This window comes from Patiria miniata, unplaced genomic scaffold, assembly GCF_015706575.1.
Source record: "Patiria miniata isolate m_02_andy unplaced genomic scaffold, ASM1570657v1 HiC_scaffold_27, whole genome shotgun sequence".
NCBI classification, from domain to species: domain Eukaryota; kingdom Metazoa; phylum Echinodermata; class Asteroidea; order Valvatida; family Asterinidae; genus Patiria; species Patiria miniata.
Window position 1 is genome coordinate 4861355 of NW_024037066.1, and position 18448 is coordinate 4879802.

At 40.1% G+C, this 18448-nt stretch overlaps 1 long non-coding RNA gene and 3 other non-coding genes across 11 annotated transcripts; all 4 read right to left on the reverse strand.

Annotated features, from left to right (window-relative positions):
- Positions 1-42: 42 nt before the first annotated feature.
- LOC119734441 lies at positions 43-11205 on the reverse strand. 8 transcript variants are annotated; one of them, XR_005272068.1, is made up of 19 exons: positions 11126-11205; positions 8518-8583; positions 7853-7918; positions 7256-7314; positions 6981-7027; positions 6452-6477; positions 6072-6103; positions 5641-5694; positions 4866-4900; positions 4250-4316; positions 3941-4004; positions 3449-3515; positions 3138-3204; positions 2876-2920; positions 2577-2610; positions 2264-2319; positions 1901-1963; positions 1373-1426; positions 43-81 (listed from the first exon to the last, which is right to left on the reverse strand). It is a non-coding gene; the product is annotated as an uncharacterized LOC119734441 (long non-coding RNA). The 8 variants fall into 8 exon arrangements; XR_005272069.1 differs by having other exon boundaries at positions 3138-3223; XR_005272070.1 differs by having other exon boundaries at positions 3937-4004.
- On the reverse strand, positions 195-278 carry LOC119734645. Its single transcript, XR_005272092.1, has one exon. It is a non-coding gene; the product is annotated as a small nucleolar RNA SNORD79 (small nucleolar RNA).
- On the reverse strand, positions 5115-5203 carry LOC119734640. The gene has a single exon (XR_005272087.1). It is a non-coding gene; the product is annotated as a small nucleolar RNA snR60/Z15/Z230/Z193/J17 (small nucleolar RNA).
- On the reverse strand, positions 6298-6370 carry LOC119734644. Its single transcript, XR_005272091.1, has one exon. It is a non-coding gene; the product is annotated as a small nucleolar RNA SNORD24 (small nucleolar RNA).
- Positions 11206-18448: the final 7243 nt, after the last annotated feature.

Below are 18448 nucleotides of genomic sequence, written 5' to 3' on the forward strand. Positions count from 1 at the left end.
AAAATACATCAAATTCACACCTTAGTGAGTAGAGATCCTTTCTCAAGACTTCAGTGGAAGATCCTCGTATTTCAAGCACACCTACGAACAGAATATCAAAATTTGGGGATAAGTTTAGTGTCAAAAAATGCCAGGCACAAAAAAAGTGTTTTGAATGTCCAAGGCAATCTAAAAATTTTGAGAGCTTTGTGGCAGTCTGAATCAGTGTGTCATGTCAAAAAGCTCCTCATGGTTATTCAGAGAGATTCCCACATGTTCTTATGTCATCATCTTCAGACTACCGTTTATTTTGCTGGTTCATCTAGGACTGTGCACTAATGTTTGCAAATGTGACCATAATTTTTGTATTTGAGACCGCCACCACAAAGTATTAAAGGGAATATACATCATTTGCTTTTGCTGTAATTTTCAGAAATGGATGGAATTGGGGGGTTGGAAATATAAAGCAAATATAGTTACACTGACTTTTTGGAGGTTTTGGGTTCGAAAATGCTATAAAAACCAAGAAAAACGATCATTTTCCTGTAGTCTGGTTCCCTGACTCCATATAAGAAGAAACAGAGCAGTTTACATACATTTGGGAATTGTAAGGTCAGGGAACCAGTCTAGCTGGCTCGTACCCGTTCATAGGTTTGTAATCGATTGCAAACAAGTGCAATGGTCAATTGGGGCCAGTATTTGAAAAAAAAAGCCAGTTGTTTCCAACGCTGATCGGCCGATCAGCGTTGGAAATTGATACAAAAATACCACTTTTCTTGAAAATGACAGTATACCAGGTGCCATAATTTTACAGGATGCTTTAGACTGTCATTTACCAACATCCTATTAAGGTATTTCGCAAAAACTTGGTAGTTTTATTTTTCGATGTTTGCAAATGTTGTATATTCCCTTTAAAATGCATGTACATGAAACAAGTGCGAGTGCACAATAAGCTCTGGCCGCCTTGCACGCACAAGCCATGGCCGCCGTCCCACGCAAAAATCACGCACTGAAAATTGACCGAAATAAGCCCTTAAATTTCCCATAAAATTTGAGGGGACAGCCAGACAGACAAAGCCCAGAGATGAAACTGGCCTTGGCAAAAAAATCTGAAATTGAGTTGGTGTGTTTGGCAAAGTTTGCGGTAATCAATGGTGGGCCATCCATGTGGATGTTCCTACAACCTCTAGTTTGAAACTATAATAACAACAAAATGTTTTGTGGACAATTCATAAATAGTCATTTTTGTGGGATCGTTAAAAAAATCTGGAATCCCACTGGAAAAGTTTTTAAAAATCTGCTTTCAGATGAAAATCTGAAATGTTTCATCTCTGAAAGCCACCAAGTTACATGTAGAAGCTCCAGCCAGAGCTTAAAAGGACTTTTCACTTACCAAGTAAACAAGATGTCCAGCTGCTTATAGATGACCACTTTCGAGTCTCCTGAGCTGAATTAATTTTAAACAAAAACTTTTTAAAATTTGATACGCTAAAGCCATTTCAAGACCTTCCAAAAACGGAGTTCCCTGTCAATTTTAATACCAAAATCTTTCTTGCACTGTACCTCAGATAAGGTTGAATGGATTATTATTACGGGCTATGGTTGTTGCTCTCATCGACTCACTCGGATTGGCAAAATCAAGTCATCATCATTGGCACAATGCAGTTTAAGAGACAAGCCTTTTTAAGCGGACACAATACGAGGCTATTATTTGGGATGGGGAAAATATTAGAGCTTAATCAATTCATGTTGAGGTCTTTTGTTTCCACCCAACTCCAAAAGGCTAATACTACTTCAAACTAACAGTTTTGAGGAATATTCAGCAATATCGAATATTTCATTAAGTTTGAGAGAACCTTGAAACCACTTTAAAAGGAAATGAAATTTTTTTTTCGTTTAAAAATTATTTGACTTGACCTACCATGTAGAATTCCTTCAAGTTGAAGTGTGTACTCCTGATGTCAAACTTCGGCTTCAGACAATCCTAGGAACACAATCGACAGATTTTTTTGGTCAGAATAATTCATCATTCACATCGTGAGGGAAACATAGAGTTTTTTTTCTTTCAATTTTCAATATAGATAGTTGAAGAGTTAAATAGGTTTGTTTTTTGCATTGTTCCTCAGATAAGGTTGAATGGATTATTACGGGCTATGGTTGTTGCTCTCATCGACTCACTCGGATTGGCAAAATCAATTGATCATCATCGGCACAATGCAAAGATCTACAACTCTTAAAAGGATTGGAAAAAAATCCTGCTTTGATTTCTTCACATTATACTTACATTCACCACTGCGTCAATTCCCGTGTAGGATTTCTGCAAAGTCCGCCTCACACTCTCTGCAATATTGGATAAATATACATGTTCAATTTGTTGTGGGGCAACAGCATTTATAGTCTGATAGGATTTAGGAGTTAGCCTGCATGTTGAGTACTCAGAGTAAAAACTGACTGTTGAATAATCAGTCATGGTATATCAGACTGGGGCATTCAATGTTGTCATCCTTGTACTACTATACAGGAGAATGAATTAATTTTGAAGTCAAAATGAGAATGAATTTATTCCTAAAGTTTGGAAATGGATAAAGTGTACATACCTGTCTAGAGAAGCTGTACAAATGGAGATCACATCTGAAAAAAATTAACGGAAAAGCAAAAACAGTTAAAAAAAAATCAGTTAATGTGAGAGGATTTTGATTATTGAAGAAACTGATGCCATTCAGTGGAACAAGACCTAGTTCTCTTCACCAATTTATCTGATAATACATGCTTCATCCTTATGGCATCCTCTCAATATTGCAAATTTGGTTAATGTTTTTACACTTTGAAACTTAACTTCCTTTTGAAGCTCAAATGCTTCATGTGTTCATTGATTATTTTTCGGAAAAATGCCTACCGGTAAGGTGGATCCCGCGGGTTAATCATGATAGATTGCATCAACCTATGGATAAAAACAAAACATAGAAACAATTGAGGGAAACCAATTGAAGCACTGAAGAAGCAATACAAATGTTTTTCTGATTGGCCATCAATGTCAGCAAAGACGGTAACATCAGTCTTCAGAAGCAGGACTGTCTTGTTTGTCTCATCATCCAAACCAATCACACAGCAAATAGCCACTGATGCAGCAACATGGTTGAATTCAAATCACAACTTACCAATCAGCTGCTGTTCCATGTCCTGTGTGATGCTTGTCCAGATTTATGAGTGCAGAGTTCACGGAATCTTGGAATGCAATATCAATCTTTAGTGAGAGAATGACAAAGGGCCCCGGATAAGAAAAAAAGAAAACAAGCGCAAGCACTGTATCAATAATAGTTCAAGAGCTGTTTCTTGATTGGCTATTTATGTCAGCAAAGACGGTAACATCAGTCTTCAGAAGCAGGACTGTCTTGTTTGTCTCATCATCCAAACCAATCACACAGCTTGGCCACTTATTGTAACCATAAAAGTTAAAAACACAACTTACCAATCAAACACTTGTCCGTGTCTTCTGTGATACTGGTCAAGGGTGACGGTACAAAGTCAACTGGTTTCTGAAAGAAAATGTTAAAATTGCTTTGAGTGCCATAATATCAACAAGACCAAGAGATCTGAAGACTGATTGCAGCAATTCTGCTGAGGGTGTGAGTGTTGGTGGCTTTCGGCACGGCACAGCTGACAATTACAACCTTGCCGCTTCATTGGCCATCTTGTTTACTTTTAGCCGTATTCTGGCATCTCGTTGTTTCATGGACTGAAACAGGGATGTGGCAATCCAGCTTGATAAGAATGTCCACGTTAAATTTGGTACAATGTCGTATTAAAATTAATGTGAACAGCATATTGTTAACAATTCACACATCACAACTTTCTCAAGGATAAAGAATACACGGTTTAACAGCTACATACTTGGGTTTCAAATGAATGTTAACAATTCTCAACCAACCTTTAATCGAGTTTAAAATCACAACTTACTTACCAATCAGTTGCTGTTCTGCGTCTTGGGGGACTGTCCAGATTTACGAGTGCACAGTTCAAGGAATCTGGGAATGCAAAATCAATGTTCAGAGAGAGAATGACAAAGGGCCCCGGGTAAGACAAAAAGAAAATGAGCGCAAGCACCGGATAAATAATTCAAGAGCCGTTTCTTGATTGGCTATTTATGTCAGCAAAGACGGTAACATCAGTCTTCAGAAGCAGGACTGTCTTGTTTGTCTCATCATTCAAACCAATCACACAGCTTGGCCCAATTATTTAACAATAATGTTAAGTTCAAAACACAACTTACCAATCAAACGCTATTCTATGTCTTCTGCGATACTAGTCAAGGGTGACAGTACAAAGTCAACTGGTTTCTGAAAAAAAAAATGTTAAAATTGCTTTGAGTGCCATAATATCATCAAGACCAAGAGATCTGAAGACTGATTGCAGCAATTCTGCTGAGGGTGCGAGTGTTGGTGGCTTTCGGCACGGCACAGCTGACAATTACAACCTTGCCGCTTCATTGGCCATCTTGTTTACTTTTAGCCGTATTCTGGCATCTCGTTGTTTCATGGACTGAAACAGGGATGTGGCAATCCGGCTTGCAACTGACATTAAGAATATAATATCCACGCTGAACTGTGAACAATGTCATATTACTTAATTAACGTATAAACCAAATTGTTAACATTGAGGCATGCAACTGGGAATTTAGAAAAAAAGAGGAAACTCAGTACTTTTTAATTTGTAATGGCATTCATGAGAAGCAAAAAACAAGAGAAAATCAGTGGATCAGAAGAAAAGTTGCATGCATGTAACATTTGACATATCACAGCTTTCTCAAGGATAAACAATACACTTTATTTTACAATGTAAATTTACATGCTTGGGTTTCAAATGAATTTTAACAATTCTCAACCAACCTTTAATCCTCATATTCCAGCCATGACTGCCCCACCTGTAACAAAGCAGTACAATGTAAAATAACGCTGGCATACAAAACAGTTTTATTATGTACTATCTTCACGTTATTTTGTCAATTAGTTAAACTCAAATATTACACCCAGACATTTTTAATGTGCTTCATCCTCACTACTTTTCCTTCAAAGAACACCTGGGTCACACTTTTGGTTTTGAAAATTGGTTTAGACAATTGGTTCCAATGACTTTCCACCACAGATCAGATAGGGGCGAAAGACTAATTTTACCCTTGATTTCATCACAGTCATCAGCTGAACTATGCAGTCATCACTTCCATGGTGGAAACTTGAAAGAAATTAACTGGTTCCAATTCTCCAAAAAGATTTACAGACCTTAACTCTCCTGTGGTTTGACCATTCAAAACACCTCAAAATCTGGGTTCTGGCAAATTGGAGGACAAAAAATGCAGGACCTTTTAAAATCCTCCAGAATCTATTGTTACTGCACTACCACACCTTTCGATTCCTTTCGAAAGGTATTGAAAGGCAACTTACTGAATTTGCCCACAGAGTTGCTTCACCTTCCGAAAAGTTTCAAAGTTCCAGCACTATTTCACCTTTCAAAACCCTTTTAGTTGGGCAAATTTAAAATGTTTTGAAAGGTCTGATAATTCTCTGCCAACTGCACTGGGCAGAGCAGGGTTAAGGTTACAAAACTACATCCCAAATTGCCTAATAATGCACATAGAGGAGAGGGTGACATCTTATACAAACATACCTTTGATGTGGTTTGTCGACCCCTCGCGGGAAGGTATCTTTGCGAGTTGAATGTCTAAATAAAAGACAAAAGAAAGCAACAATACAGCAATATTTATGAGAATGTTTTTGGTTACATAAAAACTTCATATGGCAGTTCATCTACTGGAAAAATATTAAATGGAATTTAAGGTAGCACTTTTCCATTGATTCTGCCCGACTAACACGGCTGCCCACCACTTATGCACAAATAATGTACACTTATTGCATCAATTTCTCATGGGGTTCAGTCCGTCTAGTAGCAAGTTTGTCATCAACGTTTCAAACCTCAGACCCGTCTTGGAGATCATCATTACCCCACCAGTGTACATCAGTTGTACAGCACATGATAAAATTGCCAACAAAAAGTTTTTTGTTGACTTCAGCAAAAAGGAACAATTAAAAAATTCTCACCTTTTCACATTGTAGAGTTTCTGCAGTGCTACCTGTTTACAAAAGAAACGCAAATGAAGAAAATTGAGATTGGTATTTGAAAGACAATTAGTTACTTGTCGGCATTTGGTTTGAGGGTAGGGATAGGGTCAGAAGGCGGCATCGGGGGCGAGAGAGGGGGAGGGGTTGGGTGTGTGGCATCATTGTGCTAATAATCTGGCTTTATCTCATGGAGTCTGTGTTTATGTGTCTCAGCGATCTTGGTGGTTTGTCGTCACTCAAGACTGTCAAGAGTAGCAAATATATTGTCATCACTGACACACAACACAATGTGGATATTTTACTGTTCGGGAACTGGTCATAAATGTTTTAAAAAAACATGGTGAAAGAATGATACTCACCCTACATCCCCCAGTCAAACTGCCAACTGTGAAAAATAAAAACAGACTTTTTCTTATTTAACTATTTGACCATCGAGGACATGAGCGACAGGATTGCTAAAAATTCATTCTGAAAGTTGTGAAGACAAAATAGTTTGCAAACAAAATCACTCTCAACGGCTCAAACCAAGGGTCAACACATTACAATGTACGTTTAATATTTTTAATTCTTTTAAGGTTGTAAGGAATTTGCTAATTAAAATTATTTTTAACTTAATAAATAAATAATGAAAGGGGTGTGTCAGACCGCCCTAGTGTCGCTGAATCTCATCATCGTCCTGACTACGAGCGACTTGTATCATCATGTACACCCCTCAACGGCTCAAAATAAACGGGCAACAGCTCCTTACAATGCCAAAAACCCCATGTGGAATCTGATGTACCCTGATCAACCACAAAGGTTGTATGAATAATTACGACACCAAAATAATGAATGATGCAGGATGAAGTTCAGGTAACAAAGGGGTGGACTGCTAAAACTCAAACTAACCTCCAACTTTGAAAAATTCTTCTTTCATTGCAACTAAGGATGCCAGCCTGTAAAAAAGAATGCAACAAAACATTAGTCTTGTTTGAATTAAGATATTAGCACTGATGTTGCTTCCACTTTGGGAAGTGCATCAGACCGCCATAGTCGCTACATTTTGTAATTTCTTCACTGTCATGAGACTTGGACTGATTTCATTCATCATATGCACTTCTCCTTGTTTGAAGTCCCCTACAAAATCTTGTCCGTTTGAATAAAGCCAGCATCACTTGACTTACCTGTTGAAAAACAGGAACCAAGGCGCCCCTGCATTATCGTCACATCCTTACTGCTGCATCTATAAAACAAACAAACAAAAACCGAAATCAAGAACAACTTTAAACTCAGTATCACCTCTTCATTCTGATATATATACGAGGGACTTGACCCAGCATGCAACAAGCTTTAACCTAACCCCTGGGCCCTTTTGGCTAGGAACAATAACCATGATCCTCCAATTGCCACCAGGTAAACAATTTGATTCAGCCTCAATCCTCCAATATCATCACTTGTTTCTTGAATTTAATCATTGCAGTAGTGACCAATACTTCAATCCTTCAAAATCCTCCAATTATCACTGATGGGTTGAGGTAGTGCAGGTGACATTCAGAAGCAAAGCCGATGATTTCAAGCAAATTGCAGGGGCTCAATTATGCATGGCTGAACATTAACAATGTAGGGTACAGCCTACAAACTTAACACCATGTGTCCTCCAATATCAACAAACTTTTTTCTGTGATTCAGCCTCGGTCATCCAAAACCCTCCAAAACTTTCAGGAGGATTGTGGAGGATTGAGGAAGGGTTAGGGTTATATTAGAAACACAACTCCACTTACCTGGTGAAAAATGAGAGTCAATGACATCCAACATCATGACACCTGCGTCAAGATCCACAAGCCGTTCTAAGAAGAGGTATTGGCAGGAAGAAAAGACACCCAAAATAGACACTTGTTAATTACTAATTCTACTGCTATCTTGAGGTTTCCGGTATCAAACTGTCCTTGTGAATTGTCAGCAGCACCTCAGACCTATCGATCCACTGTTTAGATATGTATAATCACAGGATCTCATTGTCCCTATCTGGTAACATCATTGTGCTGGTGACTTATCACTAAGGATTGCAGATTGTTGCCACGCTATTTCAAGCAAATCCTGCTTCTGAAGATTTGTGGGCTTTTTGCTGTACTCACTGCTTACAGTTTCCATGAAATTATGTGCTTGGTAGTAACACCAAAATATTGAGCCCAGATTATAATTCACTGGTAAGATGTTGGACTTCTCAACTTATTCAGCACACAGACTTTTTGATCGCAATCGAGAGGGTGAAATTATGGTCAAATATTTAACTTCTGTAAAAACATACGGTACAACTGCAGAATACCCTGCAACTCGTGTACCCACCGTGTAACCGGCTACGCCGCTACAAAATCAGTCAAAAACTACCAGGAAATTTGTGGAGGATCGAGGGTTAGTGTTGAAATCGGAACATAACTCCACTTACCTGGTGAAAAACGAGAGGCAAGGGCATCCAACATCATGATACCAGCATTAAGATCCACAAACCGTTCTAAGAAGGGGCATTGGCAGGAGGAAAAAAATATTTAAAAAAATTGTTAATTATTAAGTCTTCTGCTATCTTGACGCGTATGGTAACAAGCTGTCTTTGTGACCATCAGCAGCACCTCAGATATATCCACTGTTTAGATTTGTATAATCACAGGATCTCATTTGTCCCTATCTGGTATCATCATTGTGCTGGTGACTTCTCACAAAGGGTTGCTGATCGTTACCTCCCTATTTCAAGCAAATTCCACTTCTGAAATTTGAGGGCCGTTTGCTGTGCTTACTGCATACATACACGTTTCCCTAAAGTTTTGTGCCGTGAAAGGGTATTCTGGCAGGGTATTCTGCAATTACATTATCCCAGGGCCTACTCCTTTTTATGCTGCAACTTACTTTCTAGTGTACTTGTGTACAACTACAAAGTCTACAGAGAGTCAAGTGTATTTTCAAAGACAAAGTAAATTTGAAATATTTTTCAGTCATTTGTCATTCCCAATCCCAGTCTCATAGATTCTTTTCAATATTTTTGAAATGACTGACCATGCCGACATTCATTGAGAATAAAATCCATGAATAAGGTGTTTCACGGTAATATAAATAATATTAAAAATATGCGCCATCTTCAATCTTGCCCGCGGGGCAATTTTACACGCATAATATAATGTAGTAATGTAGGACCCACTACTTCATTTCCCTATCTAAAACCAACCCCAACCTTCCCACTCATTCCGTCTTGGATGCGGGGATGCGCAGTGGGCATGAAGTAAATTTTAATCAATAGAGGGCGCGTTATTGGAAGCCTGGATGCGGGGTGGGCATGAAGTAAATTTTAATCAATAGAGGGCGCTTTATTGGATGCCTGGATGCGGGGTGGGCATTAAGTAAATTTTAAGATGGTGGATATTTTGCCGGAGGTAATGACGGCAAACTAACGTTTACTAAAGGTTTGCCGGCGGCAATCCATATCAACAGAGGTCGCTGTACTCTTTAAGATAGGGCTGCATTATAAGATGTATTAAATTCCCACCAAAAGTTGTGAAGCACGTTTGGTGCAGTGGTTAAGCAAAAGCTCTAGTGAGCGGGACGACTCGAGTTCAATCCCGATCCCCGCCACATTTTTAAGGTTTTTTTTCCCATCCCCAAATAAATAAGAATATTCTTCTTTTATTATTTTAATATGTCTCAAACATTTTATTGCAGAGTATTACATTTTCTTTTTCAGATTTGTGGCTCTGGAGGATTTTTTTTAAAAGGGAAATAAAGTCCGAAATTATATAATGGTCTGAATCCCATCTTGTGAATACGAGGTTACAACGATAATATTGGCATGGAGCCAGACTAAAATTTGTCACCGGAAAATGTGTAAGTACAAAAAAACAGTAACTGCGCATGTTCAGTGCATATCCGGCAAACTAACGTTTACTAAAGGTTTGCCGTCTCCGGCAAAATATCCACTGCCAAATTTTAATCAATAGAGGGCTTGTAATTGGAAGCCTGGATGCGCGAATGCGGGGTGGGCATGAAGTAAATTTTAATCAATAGAGGGCGCTTTATTGGATGCCTGGATGCGGGGTGGGCATGAAGTAAATTTTAATCAATAGAGGGCGCTTTATTGGATGCCTGGATGCGGGGTGGGCATTAAGTAAATTTTAATCAATAGAGGGCACGTAATTGGAAGCCTGGATGCGCGGATGCGGGGTGGGCATGAAGTAAATTTTAATCAATAGAGGGCGCTTTATTTGATGCCTGGATGCACGGATGCGGAGTGGGCATGAAGTAAATTTTAATCAATAGAGGGCGCTAAAAAAAACCGTCTGCGCATCCACGCAGCAATGGATGTGCAGATATAGAACGGAGTGGCCCTGTATTCTATAGTTGTGCCATGGATTTTTTCCCGATGGCGCATATTTATAATTTAAATTTTTAATAGTAGGCCCAATACTACTACCGTGAACATAGTGAAACACATTGATTATTGAAAATATGATGAAAAAAGAGGCATCAGGATCTAGGATGCAACATTATTTCCAAAAATACTTCTTGCAATTGCATGTCTTGTCTGGAACTTACTAAGTGAAACATGTTGTACTTGTTGAATGAATTAGCCCAGTTAAGTCAGTTTTTGGCTGGTTGGATTTTTTTTGTCAAGGTCATATTAGTTTTCATCATTCATGGTCATTGTGCCTCAGCTCAACAGTTGCGCTAAAAAGTTCCGTTAAATGCTCTGCTTTCCAAACGTTTCTTCCTTGGAGCATATTGTGTAGTTGTGTCATTCCTAAAAAGTAACATAACCATGAAATATGCCATTGGAGTTATTAAAGTTAAGTGACTGAAGTTACTCATCAAGCATGCACATCTTTTAAAATGAAAAACCAAGAAATGTTCATCCAACTTCAGTATTTATGCGTGCAAAATACGTTTGACAGTGAAGCTTAAGTATTACAGAAAGCAATGATAGTCATACTTATCGAATTATTGCCAATATCAATCAGATGATAATGGATTTTAATGCCATTTCAAAAGTTGCTTTCTCACATTTCACTCACCTCGACACAACGCACTGCAGTTCACGAGAAAATGGGCGCTCAATCCACGTGTGCAGCTTATATAGATGATGTGACTGGTACTCTGGTACGTACAATCCCCTAACGTGTGTATTGAGTACCAGCTATACCACGTGAGGCCACTCAATAAATAACACACCGTTTATCATGGATAGTCTTTCCGAAAGAGGCGACACACGTTTTTTTGTTTAGTTTTTTTTGGGGAAAGATGCAGCTAGGCTTAAAAGGCTAGGCTTATGACTGAGGCTAGAAAGAAAATATTAGTAAAGAACGGCTGAATGAAGATGGCACAAGGGAGTGGGTGTTTTTTTTAGTGCACTAGCTTTCAGGAAACGCATTTTTTTTTTTATCATTGAGTGAAGGCGTGCACTGTTATTTTAGGGGTCCGCTCATAAGTCCCACGCCTCATGGGTCCGACGCCTCATCATAGCTCCGAAGCCATAGGTCCGACGCCTCATATTAGCTCCGACGCCTCGTACGCTTCGTTTTTCCGACGTCGGACTTATGAGGCGTCGGACAATGAGGCGTAGGACCTAGCCTATGAGGCGGATTTTTGTATGCCTCATAAGTCCGAAGCCTCATAAGTCCGAAATGTCGGACTTATGAGGCGTCGGACCTATGAGGCGTCGGACTTATGATACGGCCCCCTATTTTACCCCCTCTCCCCCATTGTAAGGTAATTTGAGAATAAAGTTAGGAACTTTGAGTCAAATTTGGTAATTTTGGGTCCCATTTAACAAGTGTCATAACATTTTCAGCGTCTAAGGGGGGGGGGGTGAATGGGGGTTGGGGGGGTTCAACCTGCTAGATCCGCTACTGCACTGCTAAATGTAAATTACCTGCCGACAAGACCACAGCCTATAGTTGTAAAATGAAACTCAGAATAGCACGAAATTGAACATCACCACTTTTAATTGATACATTGACATTCTAAAGAATTTTTTTATTGTATATTTGACCTTTTTTGGCCACAAAGGGCACTCGCACATGGTGAAAATAGACACGGTTTTTTCTACGGACACTAATTTAGTAAGTAGTTCAGCTTGGCCTCCGTAAAACGTAAAATCAAAACGCGGGGGGGGGGGGGGAAGGCGGGGGCAAAAACCGACGATTAGGCCAAAAAAAAAAGTCTCCGGTTTCTGGTATGCGCGCGCGTCGCCGTAGCCATGCGCGTCGGCAAAATGAAAACGTTTTTTTCAATAAAAGATGATGTCTCAAAACCGCCAAACTCACTGGTTTGACTGGAATTCTGCTGCTGCACAATTTTAACGTGTTTTTAGATAGGGGTTATGATCGAGAATAAGCTTTATGTGGCCTCTCTGGACTCCCATATATTTGCACTAAGTTTAGTCGGGCACCATTTGCAGTCATCAGCCGACATTTGAAGCTAAAAAAAAAAAAAAACAGGTAAAAAAAAAAAAAAGCCGCGTCGCCGCACCACTTTTGGGGCAAGCTCCATACCAGAAACCGGAGACTTTTTTTTTTGGCCTTATGCACACTTACGGACAATATATGGTGCTTTTTAGGGCGTTACATCTATGAAATTCAAAAAGAGGGCATCCGGAACGGCCCTTTTTTAAAGGGTACTTGTTCAGAAAAAAAGGTACTCTTTACAAAATTACAAAATATTGGGAGGTAAGCGCTGGTGAAAAAGGGCATTTGAAAGGAAAAGGGCACTCTTTACAAAATATTATATACCCCCTTAAACCCCCCCCCCCCCCCCCCCCCCACCCGCTGACTACGCCTATGAACTTATCACTAAATCCACCCCACGGCATGTACCCTCCCCGTTACTAATTTCAGTTCGGTGTAATGCATGTGTATGCGTCCTTGAGCATGTTGCACACAGTGCTAGAGGGAACATTCCTTTTCTCTCTCTCATTTCTTTGAAGTAATATGCGTTCAAGTTGACGTCTCATATGTCCATCGGGTCATGGCGGAAGGGGGGGGGTGACGGATTTGGGCTCAATATGAGAGCAGGCACCCAAACGTTGAACACCTGATTAATTTACACCAAAACAGGGCCGGATCAAGCGACATGCAAAACGAAGCACGCCCTGCGTGGGCTGCGCCCCCGGAAAATTTAATCTATATAGGATACTTTCTCCTGTATCATCAGGCTAAGGCAATTTGAGCATACATTTAGGAACTTTAGCTTCCGTTTAGTATTTTTGGCCCCATTTTACGAGTATTCATAACATTTTTAGTCAGCGGCTGAAGGGGGGAGCAACCCCCGCCAAACCCCATGATGAAGACTTATTATTCTATCAGTAATGCAAATTCCGTCTGCAGAGATTGTAATCAATAATACCTCGAGATAAGTCCTGCTAAATCAATACATGTAGATGCAAATTGCAATGTAATGATACGTCGTTTAATTGACTTTGAATAACATGCTCCGGGGTATGACGTGCGATACGGAGGCCGCTTGATATGCATGTACTGTACGTACGTATACGCACAGCGTATTGTCTATGATGACTGCATGATAAGTTTGTCTCTGGAGATGAGTGGACAAATATGCAGGCAGATCGCAGGCACAAGGTCCGTGAGGGGTATGGCTTTCCCCAGGCTTTTGAACCATGTTGCCACCGTGCTGGTGATAAAAGATGCGGGTAGGCATGACAGCGAGGATTGAGACTGTGACGAGCAAGCTTAATTCGACCCCGGAGAGAAATTGCGGCTGAAACAGCGGGAGCTCAGGCGATACAAACCGATATTAAACGCAGACGATGACAGGCTTTGGCCGCCAGAATAGTAGGTTTGTGTGCTGCGATCGCTTTGCGGTAGATCTCCACACAGATGTTCGAGGAGATTGCTAGGAAGTCCGGAGCGATTATTAACACGCGACACGTGTAGGAAGACACCACTTCACGCAGGATCTATTGCAGCACATAGAACGTGACAGGAGTGTTAATTGTATAAGGACATCGCTCCATCTACTTGTGTAAACGTACTGTCATGTCGATGTGCAGTATCCTCTGGGCAAAAATAATGGCCATTGACAACTCGCATCATATATCAAGATCTCGTCATAATTATCAAGTACGGACATTAACAAACGTGGAATCCGTCACAGCCAGAGGCGAATTGTGAACAAGTTGCTGTACGTGTACATGTCCCATAACCAGTTGCTTCTATAAACGATCTAATCTAATAAAATTAATCTCGACTGGCTGGAAGTCGTCCATCTGCGTAAATAAAACCGGCCAAGAAACACATGATTAACATTCCCAAACCAGGTTGGAGTCTGTTAACACGTCGCCTGTTTCCCATCTTCGACTAACCATGATCATAATTATCAACGAGTTGTGATGTTAATACAAACATCGTTTATAGGTCATCGTAGCGTGCCTTCCTCCATGCTGACATTATAATATATCCGGCATTCTCCGTACCTCAACCTCCACCAGAACTCAAAAGGAATCTGCATTTGTCACAGTGGATTTCAGTTATTTTGTGGAGTGTTTGTTTGTGTATACGCCTTCATGTCTATATTTACACGCGTATAATTTATGCCCCGTGCTCTGTAAGATAAAGAATTCGATCGGGGATTCTTATTCAGGATGGAGACTGAAAAATAATACATGACTCGGTCTCATATATCATGTGCATGAGGCAGTGCAGCACGAACTATCCATTGATCAGAGGAGGGATATATTCGCGAGAGCTATATTTATCCATGCAGGAATGACAAGTGGACTACCTGTATTTTGCCACTGGGGTATTGTTTCGTAATGTGAAATATTCCCCTGGGAGGATGATGAGCCAGATCCATCAGACACGAATGACGCGCTCGTTCTTCATTGTACGCTAAGTGCTCTTGTGGGAAATACTCTAAATTATATATGTACAGTTAATACAGCTATATACCATCTGTTAAACTATTGACGGCACCCATACGATAAATATATTACGCCATTATACCTCCGCTTCTGACGTTTTCAAAATCATTTAAGCTGTAGCCAACAAAATACATCACGAGATGAAATGCTCTTAAGGAAACGGGAGACGAATAAAATCGAATCTTGTAAGGTTCAAAGCAAAGTAGCAAACACAAGAGCAACATAGCTGGTACTGGCAGGTAATTCTGCGAACCGACGCCTGCTCGCATCCGATTTAATTTTGGCAACTCCAGATGGTCTGACTGCCACGGTCAACATCAGATTTCGACTTGTGAGCTGATATCGTCAGACGGGATGGCTCCGAACTTGGTCACTTGGCTGTGCGGTGCCGATGAAGATAACCAGAACCCAGGGAATAACAGCTTGTCCTTAAATGACACCCTCATGGGGAACTCCACCGTTCCCACCAAGGACCTGGGGTACGTGGGGCCAGGCGACCCTATGCTGTACATCCTGGTCGTGCTGCTCTTCTACGCGGGCAGCATCACCCTCTTCATGGTCAAGTACATCAGGAAGCAAAACGAGGAGCGGGAATTGGATGAAGATTACAACACCTTCGTCATGAGAGTCGGCTTCGATGAGAAACTGATGCAGGCAAAGAACACGGCGGCCATGAGACTCAAAGAGGTTGCAGCCGGTTATAAGAAACCGACTGAGCTGGAGGAGGTATTAGTGACGAGTACCGTTTGATGGACATCAGTTGATGCAATTTATAATGTAAACAATGACGTCTTTATGTATATTATGCTGCTACATAAGCTCACTTTGCGCATGGTTGTGACATTATTAAGAATGAGACACATTTCCGAGCTATTTTAATTGTATGGTGGATCTTCACGAATAATGTTTGCTAATGAAATTGCACAACGTTGCCGTTGGCGAAGAGGATTAGGCCTACCTATTTCATTATTGAAATTAGCTTGTGTATAATAGGGGTATTATTAATAGGCAACTTTAATTGCGGCGGCCATCAGTTTGTTTTGTACAATTTTCATCCCCTGCATGGAACTCAACCACAATGCTCGACCCGACACCGTGTAGTTGTTCATGTCCATATAATGAGGACTGAGGTTCACAAAATGTCCCTGGTATACTGTGCAGCTCCATTGTCGAAGCTGAATTTCAAACATGACCTAAGGCCAAAAAAAAAGTCTCCGGTTTCTGGTATGGAGCTTGCCCAAAAAGTGGTGCGGCGACGCGGCTTGGTTTTTTTTTTTTACCTGATTTTTTTGCTTCAAATGTCGGCTGATGACTGCAAATGGTGCCCGACTAAACTTAGTGCAAATATATGGCAGTCCAGAGAGGCTACATAAAGCTTATTCTCGACCATAACCCAATCTAAAAACACGTTAAAATTGTGCAGCAGCAGGATTCCAGTCTTGGCGATTTTGAGACATCATCTTCCATTGAAAAAAAAACCTTTTCATTTTGCCGACGCGCATGGCCACGGCGACGCGCGCGCGCATACCAGAAACCGGAGACTTTTTTGGGGGGGGCCTAAATCCTCGTTCTCTGGTTCACGAATCAAGCCTTCGGATTATTACAAAGAGTAGGCCGTAGTCAGATGCTCGAGAAATAACTGCGTATACGTGTATAATAAATACGAAGTGATATGGAGGCCAGAAGGCAGAATTACTTCAAGTGCTCAGGGAATCATACATCGTGATTGTGGTTTGTATATTGTTAATGATATCTATGTGTTTTTGTTTTGTTTTAATTCAATTTCTAATACTTTTTTTTAATAAATATTTATGTAATACTAATATGAGCCAGGGCCGTATTATGGAAAGCTGCATGATTTTTTTTTTTTTTTACTGAAAAGGCCACCCTGTATATTTAGCACAGCAAATAGATAATTAATTTTTGATTTTGCAACCAGCAAGAGTGTATGATACTCATAATAGCCTTCGCTGGTATAGTGTTAAACAACTTAATAGTATTAAAAGATCAAAGTTCAATCCACTCCAAAATGAGAAACTATATGGACACGATGATATCATTTCAATGTCTTTGCTCGATTTACACTAAATTTCCTCTATCTCCTACTTCAGTGGATCAAATTGAAACGTAGAAAATGTTTACATTTTATTTAACTATTTAAAAAAATAATGTCATACCATCCCAGCTTTGAGAGGGGCACAGCTATAAGGTTTGAATGAATTTCTGTACAGGAAGAACATCATAAAATTTACATCTTGCACCACAATGTTTTACAATCTTAATGTAATTTTACCAGACATGTGAAAGAGTTTAGCATAATCTACAGACTTTATTCAGAAAAGGTCCGTGTTGAATCCAACTACGTTATGCTCGCTCACGCACGACCAGCAGATAAAAGCCAATCTGCATATATTGCGAAGCTCGACAAAATTTAGCGGCGTGACGTGCGTATATGTATGAGGTGTGTGGAAATTCTGGTCACTCCTATAGCTCATCAATATTTTACAGGCACAGATGCGCTACTCATACTAAGTGTTTTATTATTCATCTATTCCCGCTCCCCATACTGCTCCAATTTACCGTGAAAACCAATTTAACAGTCAGGACGGTAGTTCTCTCCCGAAATGTTCAGTCAAAGGTTATTCAAAATGTAAGAAGCCAGCATGCAGGGCACAACATGTGTGATTTTATATCACTAGAGATGGCTTCATTTTAATTCAGACAGTTTACAGTTTCAATATCACTATTTAAATCTTGAATGGTGGTATTATGCAAAGAGACATTTTGAAAATTAAGGAGGGAAAAAACATTGTTGTAAATGCCTATAAAACATTTGTAATGATTTTTCTTACTTTACCTAAATTTTGTTCAGGACAGGCGATCGTTTGAGACTTTGTATAGTGCATGGAATAATAATTATCAGATAACGAACTTCCAGTTACAAATTGGCTTCTAGTGCACTTCTATACTGTTCTTTTTCTAATTACCTATCCTACGGCACTTCCGGAGATGGGGTGATTTTGTTGACGTCAACGGTGTTTGTACTGAACTCGCAACACTCAGGGGCGGCGGGAAGCTTTTCAAACTGAAGGGGGACACCAAAAGGGGCACTTGCTAAGAAAAAGGGGCACGGGGGGGGGGGGGGTGCTGATGGCAGATTGATCAAGTCTGAATTGCTAACTTTTGCACCACATGTATTTTTTTCGAAGGTGTTTTCTAATAAAATGTCTTGCCGAAAAATTAATAGTCTATCTGATAAATAATTATTGTCCTTTTTCTGTCTATTTATTGTTATATCTGGAGTATCAAAAAATTATTTGTAATACAAAAAGTGCGATTGAAAAGACGTCCTCTGGTGAGCTGTTTTACGCAAAACGAAACTGGAGAACGATCGGTCACAAGAGGGTTTTTTTATTCGAGCTGAAGCACGGACATGCGCACAAACCTAATGTCGCCCTGA